The sequence below is a fragment of the Dama dama genome, chromosome 4 (genome assembly GCF_033118175.1).
Source record: "Dama dama isolate Ldn47 chromosome 4, ASM3311817v1, whole genome shotgun sequence".
NCBI lineage: Eukaryota > Metazoa > Chordata > Mammalia > Artiodactyla > Cervidae > Dama > Dama dama.
Window position 1 is genome coordinate 29,700,950 of NC_083684.1, and position 20,267 is coordinate 29,721,216.

Here is a 20,267-nt window from a genome sequence, read left to right on the forward strand (position 1 = left end):
ATGCCAGAAATGGAGTGAGAGTGGAGAAGCGGGGGTCCCCCAAAGGAAAATCCAGGTGTTGTTTCCTGGAGGAACAAGAAGGGTAAACGGGTGGAGGGCAGGGCAGGCACCAACAACAGTCCTCTGGGAGCTCCCCTCCCCCATCCCACCCCTGCATCCTGAGCTGGTGCCCAGGGGAGGGAGTCCTGCCCGCTTCCTTTCAGCCCAGCCAGGGAGGGGCCAGGAGGGAGCACTTGGTACCTTTGGGCACAGCTCACAGAGGTCAGCTTTCCTCCCAGGAAGCCTCCTCACCACAACCTCTGTCTTTGTCTTCACAGAACTTTTTCACTCTTGATTTATATGGAGACCCCAGAGAGGTAAGGACTTTTGGTTTCTTAATTACACATTTTAAGTCTTGACGCCTTAAGCTTCAGTTAATGATTAGGAAAGAATGAACTAATTCTTTCTGGGGAATCCTAGTAAATCCTACTGTTTATAGTGCTGACACCCAGAGAGGGGCTGTGACCTCCTGGGTCTCACAGCTAGGACGACCATATAATGGGACCAGAACCTGTTCCCCAACCCCCAGGCCAGCGTTCTCCATCATCAACTCTGTGTCCTTGTCCCCAGCCAGCCCCTAGTCTTGTATACATCCCTAAAAACGCCCTGTTGGGAGAAGGTGGAGGAGAAACCTCCACTGCAGGGAGTGGAGATGACTGGGTAAGGCGCTCTTCAGGAGGCTTCATGAGGAGCCCGGATCGTCTCCTGGGGGGCTGCAGGGTTGACTGGCTGTGCAAGTCGCACTCTTTACAGAACTGTGGGGAGAAGAGCCATGAATCTCAGTCCTCAGGCACCACTCCCCTCCCAGCCTTGCAGGAAACTCCAGCAGAAGCCTCCCCGGGCTGAAAAACATTGAGCCCTTGTTGACTGGTGTTTTATTATCAATAAATATTACATATAACTAACTATCTGTAAGAAATGGTTATTACGTAAGGTATCTTTAAACAGAAACATTTACAGAACAAGGTTGAAATAATGTGACCAGAGGCTCTCAGGAACCTGATCCCTTATTTCGCCAGGGCAGCAACTCAGCATTCATTAAATCAGAGTCATGGTGACTTTATAGAACCTAAGTATCATGAATAATGAGAACATTACCAAGTCAAGTGGGGGTCCTGCTGCTGGCCAATGACAACCTTTATTCAGAATGCTCACAATCTGGGGTGATGGTGGACTCAGTTTCCTCCCCAAAACCACCAAGTTTCTGTTTGGCCATGAAAGTTTTTAAGAAGCAGCAGAGAAGTCATCTCAGTTCACCCCTGAGATGAGGGGTTCAGAGTGGTCACCATCCCTCTTTGCCTGCAGGCTCGTGTGCAGGTTGTAGACTCCTCCTGATCTTCCTCTATGTGTTATCTTCTTCTTACATTTGGGAGAGTCCAGATGGGTCAGCTAGGGAAGAGACCCAATCATCTGTGAATTTCTTATTCTTCATTTCTGCTTCTTTGATCTATGGGGAAAACCAACAAGCTGGGCAGGGCATTGAGTGATTAAAAATCTGAAAGGTGTGCTTGGGCTGAAGATGAGTAGAGCATTGGGGGGCCTGGCTCAAAGGTTAATCTTAAAGCTTTGCTAAAGTGACAAAAAAAGGGTAGGCTCTTTGTGAGGCTGGTTTCCTGTAAGGGGTGCTTACAAGAACTGACTGTAGATGGAGAGATGCTTAGAGATACCTTGATGTATGCTTTTCAAATTAAATACACTTTGTATTATATATTTTTATACAAATTTGAGTGAAGATTTGCCCCCAGCACCTGACTACTGCCTTCTCCTGGTCAGAGTTCTGCCCTCTGGGGTCCACAGACTTAGGCCTGAGCGTGTGACCACCAGCCATGAGCACATGCTGGCTGTCAGCCCCGGCAAGTGGAGACGGGGATGCGGGTGTGACCTGGCAGGGGAAGCACAGACAATGCCCTGCCCTGTTCCCCAGAACTATCCTTTCCTGCCCACCGTGGTTGACGGAGTGCTGCTGCCAAAGATGCCAGAAGAGATGCTGGCTGAAAAGAACTTCAACACCGTTCCCTACATCGTTGGAATCAACAAGCAAGATTTTGGCTGGATTCTGCCATTGGTGAGAAAGTGCAGGCCTCATAGACTTATCTCCCGTGCCCGTCACATCACCCTCCCATCTGTGGTCACATCACCCCTCATATCTCTGGTCGTAGGACCCTTCCTTCTGCAGACCCCTCTCTGGGACCAGGGCAGCTGCCCCCTTCATACAAAAGTTGACATTTCCATGGAAACCATCTCTGATGGTCCACACTGTCATCTGGGAGATGTAGCCCTGGGGACCCACATCCCCACACACTCTCTGATTGTCCTCCCTTCCATGAATCCTGAAATGTTGGTTCCAGGAGGGCTGGTAGAGATCATCATTGGGCAGATGAAAAACCCCAGGCTTGGAACGGGCAAGGGGCTCGGGGGTTCTGGAGAGTGAGGTCTGGGACCTGCAGCCTCTCCCCTCGGGCTTGGTGCTTTCATGCTTTCTCCACAAGTCTGCCCCACTCCTGCACCCATGCTCTCAGGCATCTCACCAGGAAGAGTCAAAGGAGCCCGCGTCGTCCTGGGTTAGAATTGACTTCAAGAGTTAGGAAGTACTTTCCCTTCTGCCAAAGATAAACAAAGCCAGACACTAGGTGACATGCTAACAGATTTGATTCAGTTACACCCCTGCTCTCGACAAAAGATCCATCATGAACTGAGCCCAGACCCTGAAATGAATGCCTGGGTTTGTTAGCTGGTATTTATCTGGAGAAGAAACAAACTTCTGTCTTTATGACAGGAGGCAGTGGTATCAGTAAAATCAAAGCCCCCACTGAAGTTAGGCTTTGTCATCTCACAGAGACTAGAGGAGAGACCAAGAATTATCCCCTGAATGTTTGTTGTTCATAGAGATGGCTCTCAGATCCTTGAGGAAACAGTTTGGGGTAGAAGAGTTACATCTAAAGGGGTAAAGAAAAGATTTATAATTGCAAGGTTTCAAAGTAACTGCTCTAAGAGGGGTTTCATGGACCTACCTGCCCATTACCAGGTTTGGCTGAAACAAGCAGTAAAGTCTCCTGGCAGCCCAGAGCTCTTTAAGGGGGCCTGCGATCATCCTGGGGACATGGCCTTGAGCATTCTGCAGCTGTCCTGGAGTCTGGTCAAGTCTCTTAGGACAGAGTTTTGATGAAGTTGTTATGTGCAGAGTTCTGTGGTTCTCCAGCCTGTTTTCAGAGGTTTTACCAAAGGACCAAAGTCATAATGGCAGGATTTGGGGCTTTCTTCGTTATCTGACACGGCAGGGTATTTATGGGGCTGTGTCCTCTGCCCCAGAGCGTTCGACTTCAACACTAGGCTGGCTGAAACCTTCCCTTTCTGTCTTGATGACGACTGTGGGGACTCTAAGCCTAAATGTGTGTGTGTGTCTGTGTGTGTGTATTTGTATATATGTACGTATATATATGTATGTATATATATATATATGCTTCCCTGGTGTCTCAGTGGTAAAGAATCTGTCTGCTAAGCATGAGATGTGTGTTCGATCCCTGGGTCAGAAAGATGCCCCTGGAGTAGGAAATGGCTACCCACTCCAGTATTCTGGAAAATCACATGGACAGAGGAGCCTGGAAGGTCCATGGGGTCATGAAGAGTCAGACATGATTTAGAGACTGAGCATGCACACGTGTGTGTGTCCACACACACAAAGACTGGGACAGCTTCTGTTAACAATTCCATTATTCTCGTTGATCTCCGGATGTGAAAGTCCATTTGATTCATTGATTTTACCCAACTCATGAAAGACCCAAGCCCATCAAGACATGACAAAGTGACCTCAGCCCACATTAGTTTGCTCTCTTGGTCACTTTGGAGTTTCCTGCCATTACCTGCTGCTTTCACGATTGCTTAACCTTTGTTTTAACAGTTCATGAGATATCCACTCTCTGAAGACAGGCTGGACCAGAAGACGGCCACATCACTCGTGTGGCAGTCCTACCCCATCCTGGTAAGAGGCCAGGAATCACAGGAACTCAGGGGTGTGAAGATGCAGCATGGCTTCTAAAGTGAAAGTGAGGAAGCTGCTCACCTTTTCAGTGATTGTTTATTGCAATAGAGTTTTTCAGGTGGCAAAGGACTGATTAAAAGTGGTTATCTCATGCCATTTTAGTGAGATGACTTAAGTTTATTTTGTGATTGTCAGAGGGCTTTACAAAAAATAACCTACATTAGATTTTGCTTATGTGCATGAAAAGCTACCGTTTTGTTTCCATGACTTAAATGGTTTTGTCTGCACAGATAATTCGTAAGTCTGGTCTCCATTTTGTATTTAATTTTAACAGTGGTCACTTTCACTTGATCTATTTCAGAGCATTCCTGAGGAACTGGCTCCAGTGGCCACTGACAAGTATTTAGGAGGGACAGATGACCCTGTCAAAAAGAAAGACCTGTTCCTGGACTTGATAGCAGATAGAGTGTTTGGTGTCCCATCTGTGAACGTGGCCCGTCGCCACAGAGGTGAGTCCGCACAATGAACAGGCGGGGGTCACCGCCACGCCACCATCACTGACTCCTGCCCAGACCTCGGCACAAACAGATAGGTGGAAACTGCGGAGGGCCATCCATCCAAAACTGATCGCATCTGGGGCCCTGTCCTGCTTTGGTTTCCACCAGAAGCAGGCTCTGAGAAAAGGATCCAAATGCAGGTAGTGTATTTGGGGGTGATCCCAGATAACACTGGTAGAGGAGTGGGGAAGGGACACGAATGGAGAAGGAAGTCAGTCTGCACGGTGCTGTCAGGCGAGTGTCCACCACGGACACCTGGCGCTGGGGAGCTCGGGGAAACCAGCAGAAGACGGAGCTCTGGCTACCAAAGACCTCCGGCAAAGAGCTGCAGCTATGGGAGGTAGAACTCAGGCCAGTGTGCCGGGAAGCAGAGAACGTGGGGAAGCACCGACAGCACCAGGGGCCCCTCACCTGAATTACAGTAGTCTGTGCGGCCACAGGGTGCATATTGGAGGTTTTGTCTTAGAAGTCTCCAGGGTCAGAGCTAGCTGCAATCTAGTTTGTTAGCCAGGGGAGCTGGGAATAGCATGAGGCCAAGCGTAGGATCAGTAGTGTTGTCCGGGGGACTTCGCTGATGGCCTGTGCTTCAGACTCTGTGCCTCCAAGGCAGAGGGCAGAGGTTCGAGCCTTGATCAGGGAACTAACAGCCTGCATGCTATGCCATGCAGCCAAAAAAAAAGGAGTGTTTTCTGGGACCAAGAAAGTGCAAAGGACTGAGCACTGGAAGAGTAGGAACAGGTGGTCTGGTAAATGTTAATGTCTGTGGCCAACTTACGTTTATCCCAGTGGTGCTGTATCTACCACAGGACCGTCCAATGTTGATCCGAGGCCGTGTGTGGGGTGTGAGGTCAGGGATGGATGAGCCCACCTGGAGAAGAGGTGTTCCTTTTGGGTGCCTTCTGAGTTCCTCTCAGGGCCCTTCCTTTCCTGGAGCCCTCCCTCATTCACCTAGTCTGCAAGCCAGGAGATGGTGCTTTGATCCAGACCTCTCTGCCTAACCGTGCTAGGAGGGTTTTAAATTGGAGACTTTATAAGCAACTAAAGTGTAGCTACAGCTGACATATTCTGTCCCCAAGCATTCAGTAATTTGGAGGTGCTAGCTACCACTTCCTCCTTTCGGGCTGCCCGGAGTCAAATTGTCCGTGTACTTGGTCTTGCCTCTTGCTGTGTGTCTGATTTGTAGGATCGCCCTCTGCATCCCTGCCACCCCCAGCCATGCTAGGCTTGCGTTTTCTTTTATCTGACTTCTCACGACTTTGTGTTTTTTCCTGTTTTTTACACTTTTTATTTTATATTGGAGTGTACCCCGTTACCCATCCTGTGATCATTTCAGATGGACAGCAGAGAGACTCAGTCATATATGTACATGACACATCACGACTTTGAATTCAGGGTCTTATTGCCAGCACTTCTTGGAGTTTATCAATGTTATGTTTTCATTGTTGTAGTTCTCTCAATCTCTTTTTGATTAAAAAACATGTTACTCTATAAAAAAAAGCATTTTCTGAATCTGAAGTTAATCTTACCATTGAAACAGTTTTGAAAGTAGGGGAACATATACAGGAGCAACTATATATCACTCATAATTCCTTCACCTAAAGTATGAGCTATAAAGTTTTGACATATTTTCTTTTATTAATCTTTCCATGTCTTAGTTATAATGTTAAAATTAATTATTATGTTGTCCACAGAACACTGTATTGCAGTCATTTCCTCATTGTCAGTGCTGTTTCATGAAAAATCTCAATTATTTCATGGCACGATGGATTAAATTTCCTTTAGTGTCCCTGTCCCAGTGGATATTTAGCCAGGTTGCTCATTTTGATGCTAGACACAGCATCATACTCAGCCTCATGTGCATATATCTTTAGCCAAGTCTCAAATCATTTTCCTGGGGTTGCATTAAGAAGTGAAACTATTAAGCTGAGCTGTTGGAGCGTTTTAATGTTCTTGATACATTTTGTGAAATTGCTTTCCAGTGTGTGAGAGTGCAAATTTCTTAATGATCTCACTTGGGATAGTCAGATGAAAAGGATAAAAATAATGCTGCCAATTTTATTTTTTATTTTTTTGCTTGCTCTAATTTGTTTTTTTTTTTTTTTTCTCATTTATTTTTATTCATTGGAGGCTAATTATTTTACAATATTGTAGTGGTTTTTGCCATACATTGACATGAACCAGGCATGGATTTACATGTGTTCCCCATCCCGATCCCCCCTCCTGCCTCCCTCTCCATCACATCCCTCTGGGTCTTCCCAGTGCACCAGCTCTGAGCACCCGTCTCATGCATCCAACCTTGGCTGGTGATCTGTTTCACCCTTGATAGCATACTTCTTTCAATGCTGTTCTCTCTGAACATCCCACCCTCACCTTCTCCCACAGAGTCTAAAAGTCTGTTCTGTACATCTATGTCTCTTTTTCTGTTTTGCATATAGGGTTATCGTTACCATCTTTCTAAATTCCATATATATGCATTAGTATACTGTTTTGGTCTTTATCTTTCTGGCTTACTTCACTCTGTATAATGGGCTCCAGTTTCATCCATCTCATTAGAACTGATTCAAATGAATTCTTTTTAATGGCTGAGTAATATTCCATAATGTATATGTACCACAACTTTCTTATCCATTCATCTGCTGATGGGCATCTAAGTTGCTTCCATGTCCTGGCAATTATAAACAGTGCTGCGATGAACATTGGGGTACACGTGTCTCTTCCAGATCTGGTTTCCTTGGTGTGTATGCCCAGGAGTGGGATTGCTGGGTCATATGGCAGTTCTATATCGAGTTTATTAAGGAATCTCCACACTGTTCTCCATAGTGGCTGTACTAGTTTGCATTCCCACCAACAGTGTAAGAGGGTTCCCTTTTCTCCACACCCTGTCCAGCATGTATTGCTTGTAGACTTTTGGATAGCAGCCATTCTGTCTGGCATGTAATGGTACCTCATTGAGGTTTTGATTTGCATTTCTCTGATAATGAGTGATGTTGAGCATCTTTTCATGTGTTTGTTAGCCATCTGTATGTCTTCTTTGGAGAAATGTCTGTTTAGATCTTTGGCCCATTTTTTGATTGGGTCATTTATTTTTCTGGAATTGAGCTGCAGGAGTTGCTTGTGTATTTTTGAGATTAATCCTTTGTCTGTTGCTTCATTTGCTATTATTTTCTCCCATTCTGAAGGCTGTCTTTTCACCTTGCTTGTAGTTTCCTTTGTTGTGCAAAAGCTTTTAAGTTTCATTAGGTTCCATTTGTTTATTTTTGCTTTGATTTCCAACATTCTGGGAGGTGGGTCATAGAGGATCCTGCTGTGATTTATGTCGGAGAGTGTTTTGCCTGTGTTCTCCTCTAGGAGTTTTATAGTTTCTGGTCTTACATTTACATCTTTAATCCATTTTGAGTTTATTTTTGTGTATGGTGTTAGAAAGTGTTCTAGTTTCATTCTTTTACAAGTGGTTGACTAGTTTTCCCAGCACCACTTGTTAAAGAGGTTGTCTTTTTTCCATTGTATATTCTTGCCTCCTTTGTTGAAGATAAGGTGTCCATAGGTACGTGGATTTATCTCTGGGCTTTCTATTCTGTTCCATTGATCTATATTTCTGTCTTTGTGCCAGTACCATACTGTCTTGGTGACTGTGGCTTTGTAGTAGAGCCTGAAGTCAGGCAGGTTGATTCCTCCAGTTCCATTCTTCTTTCTCAAGATTGCTTTGGCTATTCGAGGTTTTTTGTATTTCCATACAAATTGTGAAATTATTTGTTCTAGTTCTGTGAAGAATACCATTGGTAGCTTGATAGGGATAGCATTGAATCTATAGATTGCTTTGGGTAGTATAGTCATTTTCACAGTATTGATTCTTCCAATCCATGAACACGGTATATTTCTCCATCTATTTGTGTCCTCTTTGATTTCTTTCATCAGTGTTTTATAGTTTTCTATATAGGTCTTTTGTTTCTTTAGGTAGATATACTCCTAAGTATTTTATTCTTTTTGGTGCAATGGTGGATGTATTCTTTCCTTAATTTCTCTTTCTGTTTTCTCATTGTTAGTGCATAGGAATGCAAGGGATTTCTGTGTGTTCATTTTATATCCTGCAACTTTACTATATTCATTGATTAGCTCTAATAATTTTCTGGTAGAGTCTTTAGGGTTTTCTATGTAGAGGATCATGTCATCTGCAAACAGTGAGAGTCTCACTTCTTCTTTTCCTATCTGGATTCCTTTTATTTCTTTTTCTGCTCTGATTGCTGTGGCCAAAACTTCCAAAACTATGTTGAATAGTAGTGGTGAGAGTGGGCACCCTTGTCTTGTTCCTGATTTCAGGGGAAATGCTTTCAATTTTTCACCATTGAGTTTAAAGTTTGCTGTGGGTTTGTCATATATAGCTTTTATTATGTTGAGGTATGTTCCCTCTATTCCTGCTTTCTGGAGAGTTTTTATCATAAATGGATGTTGAATTTTGTCAAAGGCTTTTTCTGCATCTATTGAGATAATCATATGGTTTTTTATCTTTCAGTTTGTTAATGTGGTGTATTACAATGATTGATTTGCAGATATTAAAGAATCCTTGCATTCCTGGAATAAAGCCCACTTGGTCATGATGTGTGATCTTTTTAATATGTTGTTGGATTCTGTTTGCCAGAATTTTGTTAAGGATTTTTGCATCTATGTTCATCAGTGTTATTGGCCTGTAGTTTTCTTTTTTGTGTGTCTTCTTTGTCTGGTTTTGGAATTAGGGTGATGGTGGCCTCATAGAATGAGTTTGGAAGTTTACCTTCTTCTGCAATTTTCTGGAAGAGTTTGAGTAAGATAGGTCTTAGCTCGTCTCTAAGTTTTTGGTAGAATTCAGCTGTGAAGCCGTCTGGTCCTGGGCTTTTGTTTGCTGGAAGATTTCTGATTACAGTTTCGATTTCTGTGCTTGTGATGGGTCTGTTAAGATCTTCTATTTCTTTCTGGTTCAGTTTGGGAAAGTTATACTTTTCTAGGAATTTGTCCATTTCTTCCAAGTTGTCCATTTTATTGCCATAGAGCTGCTGGTAGTAATCTCTTATGATCTTTGTATTTCAGTGTTGTCTGTTGTGATCTCTCCATTTTCATTTCTAATTTTGTTGATTTGGTTCTTCTCCCTTTGTTTCTTGATGAGTCTGGCTAATGGTTTGTCAATTTTGTTTATCTTTTCAAAAAACAGCTTTTAGCTTTGTTGATTTTTGCTATGGTCTCTTTAGTTTCTTCTGCATTTATTTCTGCCCTAATTTTTAAGATTTCTTTCCTTCTACTAACCCTGGGGTTCTTCATTTCTTCCTTCACTAGTTGCTCTAGGTGTAGAGCTAGGTTATTTATTTGACTTTTTTCTTGTTTCTTGAGGTAAACCTGTAATGCTATGAACCTTCCCCTTAGCACTGCTTTTACAGTGTCCCATAGGTTTTGGGTTGTTGTGTTTTCATTTTCATTTGTTTGTATGCATATTTTGATTTCTTTTTTTATTTCTTCTATGATTTATTGGTTATTTGCTGTCAACTTTATATAAGTCCTTCCTCGCCAAAAAAAAAGGAGAACATCACTTTGTTTTAGTTTACGTATATTTTATTACTAGCTTTCTCCCACCTTCTACCTCTCTTGTAGCTCCTAAGTGTTATTATTGAAATCTCTGTCCTACGTTTCTGTGAAGATTATGTTGTGATTGTGGGAATTTTTTTAAAAATAAATCTCAATAGTTTAAGGTGAAACAGTTAAAAAAAACAAAACAATAAGAGGAAGGGAAAGAAGATGATCATAACTGAGTTCTGTCACGCACACTATGTCTTTCTTGTATGGTTGGGTCCTGAGTTTCTTTCTCTTTTTTGCCCACAATATGCAGCATACTGGATCCTGGTTCCCTGAGCAGGGATTGAACCTGCGCCCCCTGCAGTTGAAGTGCAGAGTCTTAACCACTTGGCCTCCAGGGAAGCCCCCTGAGTTCTAACACTTGTGAGTGGCAGAGGCAAGAGTAGACACCCTCGTCACAAAAATCTCTGCTCGACCCTGCAGCACCTGTTTAGCACGTGGACTATGGAGCCGTGGAAGGATTGTTTCTTCCAAACATCACCCCTTGCTAAACCAAGAATGACATGATGGGGTAGAAAAGGGAGGCAACTAAATTATTCTCCATCCTCCTGTCAGGGTGGTGAATATTCTTACACCATGGAGTGGACAAATGTTTAATAATATAAAGAAATTATTATAGTCATTACAAAACTACATATCCAATAATACCCTTATTTTTTATACATAAGTACTAAAGTATTAGCAGAGGTTTCTCTGAGTGGTGTGATTATAAGTGAGCATTGTGTTCATTTTCCTTTATCTGTATTTTCAAAACGTGATAGTGTCACAAAGTGGGGAGAAGTTGTGATATCTCCCCACCAGTCTGCCTTGAGGCCTGACCCTTCCCCTTCAGAGTCACTGGCTGTGGCATAACGATCAATGCAAAGCACAGAGGTCCCCAGGTGGGTGGCCCACGAGAAAGCCCTGAAGGAGAAAGATGGGCATCTCTGCTGAGCATCAGCAGGAAAAGTAACATCTTCTTGGGGCTTCAAGGGGGGGTGGAGAGAGGGGAGTGGGGAGGGGAAGAGAGAGGCCAGGAGAGAGGGCCTGTCCATTTCCTCAGCCCCTTCTCCCTTCTGCCACTGCTGAACACTCCCCGGGCGACGCAGGAAGCGAGACACGTGAGAGGACAGACAAAAAGGAAATGCTGGATTGCGGTTTCCTGAGACACGGGGAGTAAATTATCCTCTTTCTGCATAGGTTTGTGTTTCAATATCTGCACTTTCAGGCCAGCAACTTGAATTTCCTTGGATCTGCTTCACTTTTAGTAGGTGAGAAAAACACTGGGAATGCTCAAAAATAGGCAGACTCGAAGGCACCTGTTGTGCTGCAGGGATTCTCCACAGGAATGAAAAGCATCCTGCTCTCAATGAAATGTGGGCTTCCCAGCTGGCACTAATGCTAAAGAATCAAGAGACATGAGAGATGCTGGTTTGATCCCTGGATCGGGAACATCCCCTGGAGAAGGGCATGGCAACCCACTCCAGTATTATTGCCTAGAGAATCCCATGGACAGAGAAGCCTGGCGGGCTATAGTCCGTACGGTGGCAAAGAGTCAGACAAGACTGAAAAGTCTTAGCACACACATATCAGTGAAATGTATTAGTATATCTGTGTACATAAGCAGTATGTATCTAGACGTTCTGGTATGTGAATGTATTGGTAGGCAAAGACATTTATATGTATTGACCCAGTCCCTCTATAATGATAGTTATATTGAATTAATTTCCTCAGAGTTTCAACATTTATTCATTCATTCAATAAACACCTGGCTCAATCCAGTTCTGCCTCCACCACTAACACACCCTTAAGTCATAGAATTTTCCCAAATTCTTTCTCTACTGTGCTAATAACCAGGGGCTCCCTGCAAGGACACACAGCGTCTGGCATACAGTTGGTTCTCACGGTGGGCAGCTGCTAATAATATTGTTGTTGTCACTCAGGACCAGGTGTGCCACCAATTTCCTGATTCCTCACGCCCTCTCGAGACCCTGATACCATGCAGGTGTGCGTCTGCTGAAACGAACTGTGTATGAATCCATGTCTTACAGATGCCGGAGCCCCAACCTACATGTATGAGTTTCGTTATCGCCCAAGCTTCTCATCAGAGCTGAAACCAGAGACGGTGATAGGAGACCACGGGGATGAGGTCTTCTCTGTCTTTGGGGCTCCATTTCTGAAAGGTGATGGCCCTTTGATGACTATAAGCTTGGAGTTAGAAGATCGGGGTTCAAGTTTTGATTTGGTGACCTTGGTGACAGTTCCTCCTTCTCTGCAGGTCTTACTTTCACCAAAACAACATTGAAGGATAAAGGGTCCCAACCTTTTTTTTGCCCTAATGTACATGGTGAAGAATGCATATCCTTGTGCCCTCACCCATGGTCACTCTAAGAATCTAGACCTGGGCATCAGCAAGAAGGGAGGTGGGTCACCGGCAGGGCCCTACTCAGGGCTAGAAGGCCACCGCTCACTCTGCACTCGTAAGAGCATATGAGACTGGGAGTAAGAGTAAGGTTAGAACCACTGTTAACCTTGAACCAGGACTAATGTGGCTGTATATCTAACCATGCATCTAAAGCTCATATCTTTTAAAATTAAGTATATTTAAATTATAGTATTTTAAAGAATACCTCTCACAGATGTCCTGAAAGTCTTTAATGTCTTCACCATCAGCAGTTATAGACAACGTGGGTGTTACACACCCCAGGGCTGTGCCTCTGGACACTTCCTGATGGATGACTATTTGGGGATCTTGCAGCTTGGTTCTTTTTCAGATTCTGTGAAAATGTGTGTGGGTGAAGGAAACTGAGAAAAGACCTAAAGGAGAGCATCCTGGGAGGTGGGGTTAGTCTAGCAACAGCCCTGGGATGTGTCGCTGAAACGCTGAAGGGGAAGGGCAGTCGGGTGGGCACAGAAGACAAGGCAACAGCTTATGGATTGATTCCAACCCTCACTGAGCCCTGGCGGCTCAGATGGTAGAGAATCCACCTGCAATGTGGAAGACCGGGGTTCGATCCCAGGGTTGGGAAGATCCCCTGGAGAAGGGAACGGCAACCCCCACCAGTATTCTTGCCTGGAAAATGCCATGGACAGAGGAGCCTGGCGGGGTACAGTCCATGGGGGTCACAAAGAATCCGAACGACTGAGTGACTTGCGATGAGTCCACTGTCAGTGGTGACAGTCAAGCTTAAAGTGTGCTTGAATAACCCAAGATCTTTTTACAATGCAGGATTTGACTTGGTAGGCCCGGAGTAAGGGCCCCATTTCTGAATTTCTAACAAGTTCTCAAGGGCTGCTGTTGCCCACAAACCACACTTGGAGTAGCAATGGCTTTGTCTCCTCCTCACAGATGGTGCATCAGAAGAGGAGATCAATCTCAGCAAGATGGTGATGAAATTCTGGGCCAACTTTGCTCGGAATGGGTGAGCGGCTCGCAGAGACAGAGTGGGGTTTGGAAGGGACAGGGGGCAGGGTTGGGGGAGCTTCCAACATGTGATGGTCAAACACCCCACCATGTGACCTCTGACATGAGAGCTCCCTGTGATGGACTGGCTGCCCAAGACATGGTCAGTCTCCTGGCTCTGGAGGCATATGAGCCTTTGGCAGAAATGAAGCCACGGGATCGCCGACCATCTCAGAGGGTGGTTGGGACCACCCTGTCACTTAGGCGAATTTCTATTTGATTCTGTTTCAGGAACCCCAATGGGGAGGGGCTTCCCCATTGGCCAGTATATGATCATAACGAAGGGTACCTTCAGATTGGCGTCAACACTCAGGTATCCAAGAAGCTGAAAGACGAGGAGGTGGCTTTCTGGAACGAGCTTCTGTCTGAAAGGCCATAAAGAAGGCACCACAGTTAAAACATGCTGAGCTGTGAACAGGACCCTCAACTGGACCCCAAACAAGGCTTTCTCTAGAAATGTCTATGTGTCAAAGAGGCATCTTATTATGTAGTCTGAAGGGGGAAGGGGGAGTTTCTGTTTCTGTGGCCTCAGTTTGGAAATAAATGTTCCTTTGCAGACCAAGTCAATGTCTTTGTCTTGCTCTGGAATAAAGCCATCCTCCTTAGTGAGAGCAGGATGAAGACAGTGGGTACCCTTGGCAGGAAGGTTCTCTGGCCGTTCTGGCTCGATCTCTGGGCGGGCAGAGTGGAGCAGGCTGGGCCATGGGAGGTGCTGAGGCTGATGCTGCATCAGATCCATGCCTCTGGGCCATGCACAGCTCCAATGAGAGGATGTGGGGGACCAGAGTGCCATGTCCCCCTTGTCCATGTGGAGCTGCCTGTAGAGATAGAGGCAACACAGACTGAGGATGTCCCTGGAGTGGGAAAGAGGGGACTGCATATGGTGAGACTGAGGCATGGCTGCCTGGCCCTTCCTGGCCCTCCCGCAATCTGCACTTCTCCCTTCAACTTACGGATTGTCCCTCCAGGCCCCTCCCTGGGGCCATCTCTTCCAACAACTCATCTGAACCCTTTCTGTGGCCTGGACCACATCAGGGCCAAGCAGTGACCACCTTGGAGTGAGTCCCTGAAGTGTTACCTGAAAACTGTCTCTTTCAGAATGGCTGGGTGATTTTATGGCTTCTCCTGGGTTGTAGAAATCTCAAAGTAATGCCATTTCCACCTTAACACAAAAAAATTATATTATCCTTAAAGTCATGACCTTTTCTGACTGTTTCAGAGCGGCTGCTAGGCAAACAATTACCCTGAAGTCTCAGGGAACACAGGCACTATGGAGGAGAGATGGAATGCAAACGCTGGCTGACGGCCAGCAGGTGGAAGATGGAGTCACTGCATGTGTGAGTAGAATGAGTCTAAAATGTGAATCAACTGCAAAAGGCCGACGGTGGGCGAGTACGGAAGTATACAGTCCTCAGGAGCATGGACCCCTAGGGGAGTCTACACTCATCGCAGGTCCTTCTCCCTGGATCCTATCAGGGACCCATGAGAAATGCTGGTAACAGGTAGTAGTTGTTATTCTTATGTCTGTAAGTCATGCCTGACTCTTTTTGACTCCATGGACTGTAACCAGCCAGGCTTTTCTGTCCATGGGATTCTCCAGGCAAGAATACTGGAGTGGGTTACCATTTCATTCTCCAGGGGAGCTTCCCAACCCAGGGATGGAATACATGTCTCCTGCATTGGCAGGCAAGTTCTTGACCACTCAATTGCTGCAGAATCCCTTTCTCTTGGATTGGACATCAAGTAGCAATTCCCTCCAGCAAACACCAGGGGGCGGAACACCTGGAATCGATTGCGTTCACTTAGCACACACTTCAGTTCAGTTCTGTTCAGTTGCTCAGTCGTGTCCGACTCTTTGCCACCCCATGAATCGCAGCACGCCAGGCCTCCCTGTCCATCACCAACTCCCGGAGTTGACTCAGACTCATGCCCATCGAATCGGTGATGCCATCCAGCCATCTCACACTGCTCCCTAGTAAACACCACCAGGCTCTCCACCGCTGAATAAACATCAGCACGCAGAGGAAAACGTGAAATCCTTCCATTGGAACCAAGTCTCAGGCACACTCACCCTTCCTTGACAATGACTAGGAAATTCCCTACGAATCCAAGTGAGTATGGGGATTTCCACTAGCCAAGGGCTAGCTTTGAGGGAAGGGCAGCTTTCAGCCTGACCTAGGGGGGAACTTGCAAATATTCAGAGTCAGACCACTGCAAGGACCTGTCAGAGGTCCTGTCAGCAGCACTGGGAAAGCCAAAACCGATGTTCCCTGAAAGGTGGAGGGGAGCAGGGCCATACCAGGCATGTGAGGTCCACACAATGGGGCATTGGTGAAGTGTATCCAGAACAGGTGCACACCTTCAGTGAATATATGTGCAGCTTATAAAAGTCTCTAATGCTAGTAATTTGTTCTTCACATATTTAGGTGAATGTATGTGTTGAAGGGAAAAATGGGTTTGATATATGTTGTTGTTTCAAAAATTTTTTTAGAAATCCGTTTATTGACCAAAGTTTTAAACCATGGTGTTAAAAAAAAAAAAGATTTTTCCATGGTGTTTTAGAAGCCAGCCCTGTGTAGATGTCAAGCAAGAGGTGTGTTGGATTTCATCCCCTCCGAGTACTCTTCCAGGCTCTCACCAAGACTGAGTTTGGCAGGGTTTCCCAGAGAAGGAAAATGAGAAATGGAGAACTTTCTCCGCAAACCATACTCTTAACATGAATACAGTGAAACCCTATGTTTCTCAGATGCCGTAATCATCTGGACAATGCTTTCCTTTTGAGCTGAGAAACTGAAGATTTGAGAGGTGACCTGCTAAGACAGAGTCGGGGGTAGTGGGGAGGCTTCTCTCTGGTCCAGAACCCAGGTCTCTGGGCTTCTGGTCCAGTTCATCACCCCAGTCCTCATGGACATGAACTTTTTGTGCCCAAGACAAAAAGGAAAACAGGGCCAGAATAAAGTCAACAACGTTTATTACCACTCAGGTGTTTCATAGAAACAGGAACGTGGCGCCGAGTCAGGTTGTATGAAAAGGAAGAAACTGCAGGTTGGCTGGTTGCTCTATGGACACCTGGCAGGCTCTCCCCTGCGTCAGGTGCAGCGGCTGCACTTGTCTGAGGCCCCTTTGCAGACATAGCCCTGGGCACACGAGGCACACCCCGCAGGGCTGCAGGAGCAGCAGCCTGGGGAAGCAACGGCAAGGCAAAGTCAGAGCACACGTTACCCAGCAACCCCCTTCCCCCAGCAGGTCTCACACAAGCTGCCCTGACGCCCAGACCCGGACTTTCACGGAGTCCGCTGTCCTGACGTCATTGCTGTCGGTTACCAGGTGAAGTTTCCTGCCGCATGTTTGCCCAGGACAGGGCACAGGGCCTCTGGGGACAAGAGAAAGCCAGCTCCCAGTCCATCACTAAAGAGAGAACGTCCCCCAGGGCAAGGTGGAGGCCGTCACTCTCACAGAGCACCTCCCAGTGGGAATAGGGATGCTCTGGGCTGCTTCCACAGGAAAGAGCAGAACCAGGTCAGAGAAGCCACACATTGTCACTAGCTCATGTCCCTAATGTGCTTCAGTCCATGAGAGGATACAGAAACCAAAATCAGGAGGCAGGAGAACTAGATCTAGTGATGGGTCTGAGTTTGTTCGGTTGGGACCATCCTGGCCTCCATTTCCCCATTCCCTAGTGAGAAATAACTTGATGCTCAGTTATCTCTGAGGTGATTGCAGGTGATTCAGAATCAGTTCCCAGTGAGGGGGTGCCAGGAAGTTTGGTCAGTGTCCCGCTCCCGCCTGCTGAGCTCTGGGTGCCTCCTAGGCCTCAGCTCAGCCCCGTTCCCAGAGGAGGCCCTGCACTCTTCTCTTCTTGCAGGAGGGGCATCTGCAGGCCCTGCAGGAGCAGGAGCCAGTGCAGCTGCAGAAGCCTCCAGCCAGGAAGGGAAAGGCCAGCAGTGAGCAGGGGGAGGAGGAGCCACCCCAGACATCAGCAGGGCCCTCCCCCTCCTCCTGGGTCAGGACCAGCCCTGGGAGTGCGCCCCTCCACTCAGCCAGAGGGAGAAGACCCAGCTCCTCTCTCCCGGTCGCAGGAAAGAAGATCCCCTTCCAAGGGAAGGCCCCAGGCTCCAGATCCAGCCCAGGTTGACCGGGGCAGGGGGCCAGGTCTATGTCCTGAGCCCCCAGAGGCACCATGTCCCCTCCTGCCATCAAAGCCTGGCAGCTCCAAGCCTTTCTCATAGAACTGGGTTCCGGTCTTGCTGTCCCCTGACCCGCTGGGGGAGAAGGACAGTGTAGGGCCTCCGTGCCCTCAGATTTAGAATGGCCTGGAGAAAGGCAGACCTGGCATTCAGTAAGAAAGACGAGTGGGCTTTCTTATTAGAGAAATGCAAATCAAAACCACAATAAGGTACCATTACACGCCAGTCAGGATGGCTGCTATCCAAAAGTCTACAAGCAATAAATGCTGGAGAGGGTGTGGAGAAAAGGGAACCCTCTTACACTGTTGGTGGGAATGCAAACTAGTACAGCTGCTATGGAAAACAGTGTGGAGATTTCTTAAAAAACTGGAAATAGAACTGCCATATGACCCAGCAATCCCACTTCTGGGCATACACACTGAGGAAACCAGATCTGAAAGAGACACGTGCACCCCAATGTTCATCGCAGCACTGTTTATAATAGCCAGGACATGGAAGCAACCTAGATGCCCATCAGCAGATGAATGGATAAGGAAGCTGTGGTACATATACACCATGGAATATTACTCAGCCATTAAAAAGAATTCATTTGAACCAGTCCTAATGAGATGGATGAAACTGGAGCCCATTATACAGAGTGAAGTAAGCCAGAAAGATAAAGAACATTACAGCATACTAACACATATATATGGAATTTAGAAAGATGGTAACGATAACCCTATATGCAAAACAGAAAAAGAGACACAGAAGTACAGAACAGACTTTTGAACTCTGTGGGAGAATGTGAGGGTGGGATATTTCAAAAGAACAGCATGTATACTATCTATGGTGAAACAGATCACCAGCCCAGGTGGGATGCATGAGACAAGTGCTCCGGCCTGGTGCACTGGGAAGACCCAGAGGAATCGGGTGGAGAGGGAGGTGGGAGGGGGGATCGGGATGGGGAATACATGTAAATCCATGGCTGATTCATATCAATGTATGACAAAACCCAAAAAAAAAAAAAAAGAAAGAAAGACGAGTGGGTAATTACCGTGTCAGTATTGCTGACAATTTCCTGACAATTACACGCCTTGGAGACTGTGCCAAGCCTTGTTAATTACTTTTACTTTTTGAATTCTCACAGTAACCCCAAAGGGAAATACGAGTTAGGACTGCCTTTCTCAAAGGCAAAACTGCACACAGTACAAAGAGGCTCCTCGGGCAGGCTCACAGTGCTGGGAAGTTATTCCCTTCTGGTTTTTTGTCACTTCCCAGTTGAAAGAGAGAGTCAGTGAGAAAGCCTCCCTTTGAGCCAGAACTATGTGTTCAGCACTTCTCACTGTGTGAGGCTCAATCCTGAGAGTTACACGTGAGAAAGAAAAGGAACGTCTGTATGATCTTCTGGCTACGGTTTTACGCTCCTTTTCAGTGGTGGTCATTTTTCATATAATGAAATTTCATGTAGCATTATTTTTCACATGATATACCCAAGAAAATATGAATTATGGAAAAGAAAATGGTAAGGAAATCCTGAGGCAGGTGACAGCAGAAACGGCAGGATCCTTCTGTATCTGTTAGGAGGACCCAGGCTGTCTTGCTTATGGCTTTCTATGTCTAGAGTCAATGCCTCTTTTCCTGAATGGAGGGTAACCCTCTGAGGGGAACTGGTCACATGCTCACAGGGTTGATGAGGATGACACAGAACCCAGAACTAAGCCTCCCGTCCTTGCTTGATTCTCTGGTAGGAGGAAAATGGCTCTTACACTGCTACTACGAATAATAAATAGCTGATATTATAGATACTCACTAAGTGCCAAGCAGATTTTGACAGTCTGCCAATGTATTACTTTCTTTCATCCTGAGAGCCAGGCACTGTTATTTTGCCCTTTAGAGCAGAGGAGACTGAGGCACAGAGAGGTTATGTGGCTAATGACACAGGTTGGGCTGACACTTGCAGGCTGCCTGCAGCCTCCTACCCTGACCCCACACCAGGCACCACGTCATCCCAGGACAGGTGAGGACATGATCACCTGGCACAGAGCAGCAGTGGGAAAGCACTGGCATGGCTATCAGGACCCTCTGCATACTCGGCGAGCTCTCTGGCTTCATCCTCCCGTGTCTCCAGCCAGGAGCACACATGGACTGTCTCTGAGCACCCTTACAGCTCTGAATAAGGAGAGGCAGGGTCAGCATCCCGCGGCATCATCATCAACACAGCATGGCATGGCCAGGAGGTGAGACAGTAGTTTAGGTTCAGCCCTCTGACTGTGGTGTGACCTCAGGCAAGTTGTTTTACCTCTTTGTAACTAGCAGTCACTCCAGACCATGAAGGTTCACTGAGTTTGCTCAAATGGTGGTACAGTGACTTATTCTGTGGGGCTTACTGGAGGACATGCACAGGCCCTGTGGGCACCGGATAAGCAAGGTTCCTATCCGTTTGTGGCCTCACGCTGAGCATGGTTGCAAACCAATGAGCCTTTCTC

General features: G+C 46.3%; 1 pseudogene; it reads left to right on the forward strand.

Moving 5' to 3' along the window:
• Positions 1-14,166, forward strand: part of LOC133050346 (liver carboxylesterase-like) — a 31,821-nt pseudogene extending 17,655 nt beyond the window's left edge.
• The last annotated feature ends 6,101 nt before the right edge of the window (positions 14,167-20,267 follow it).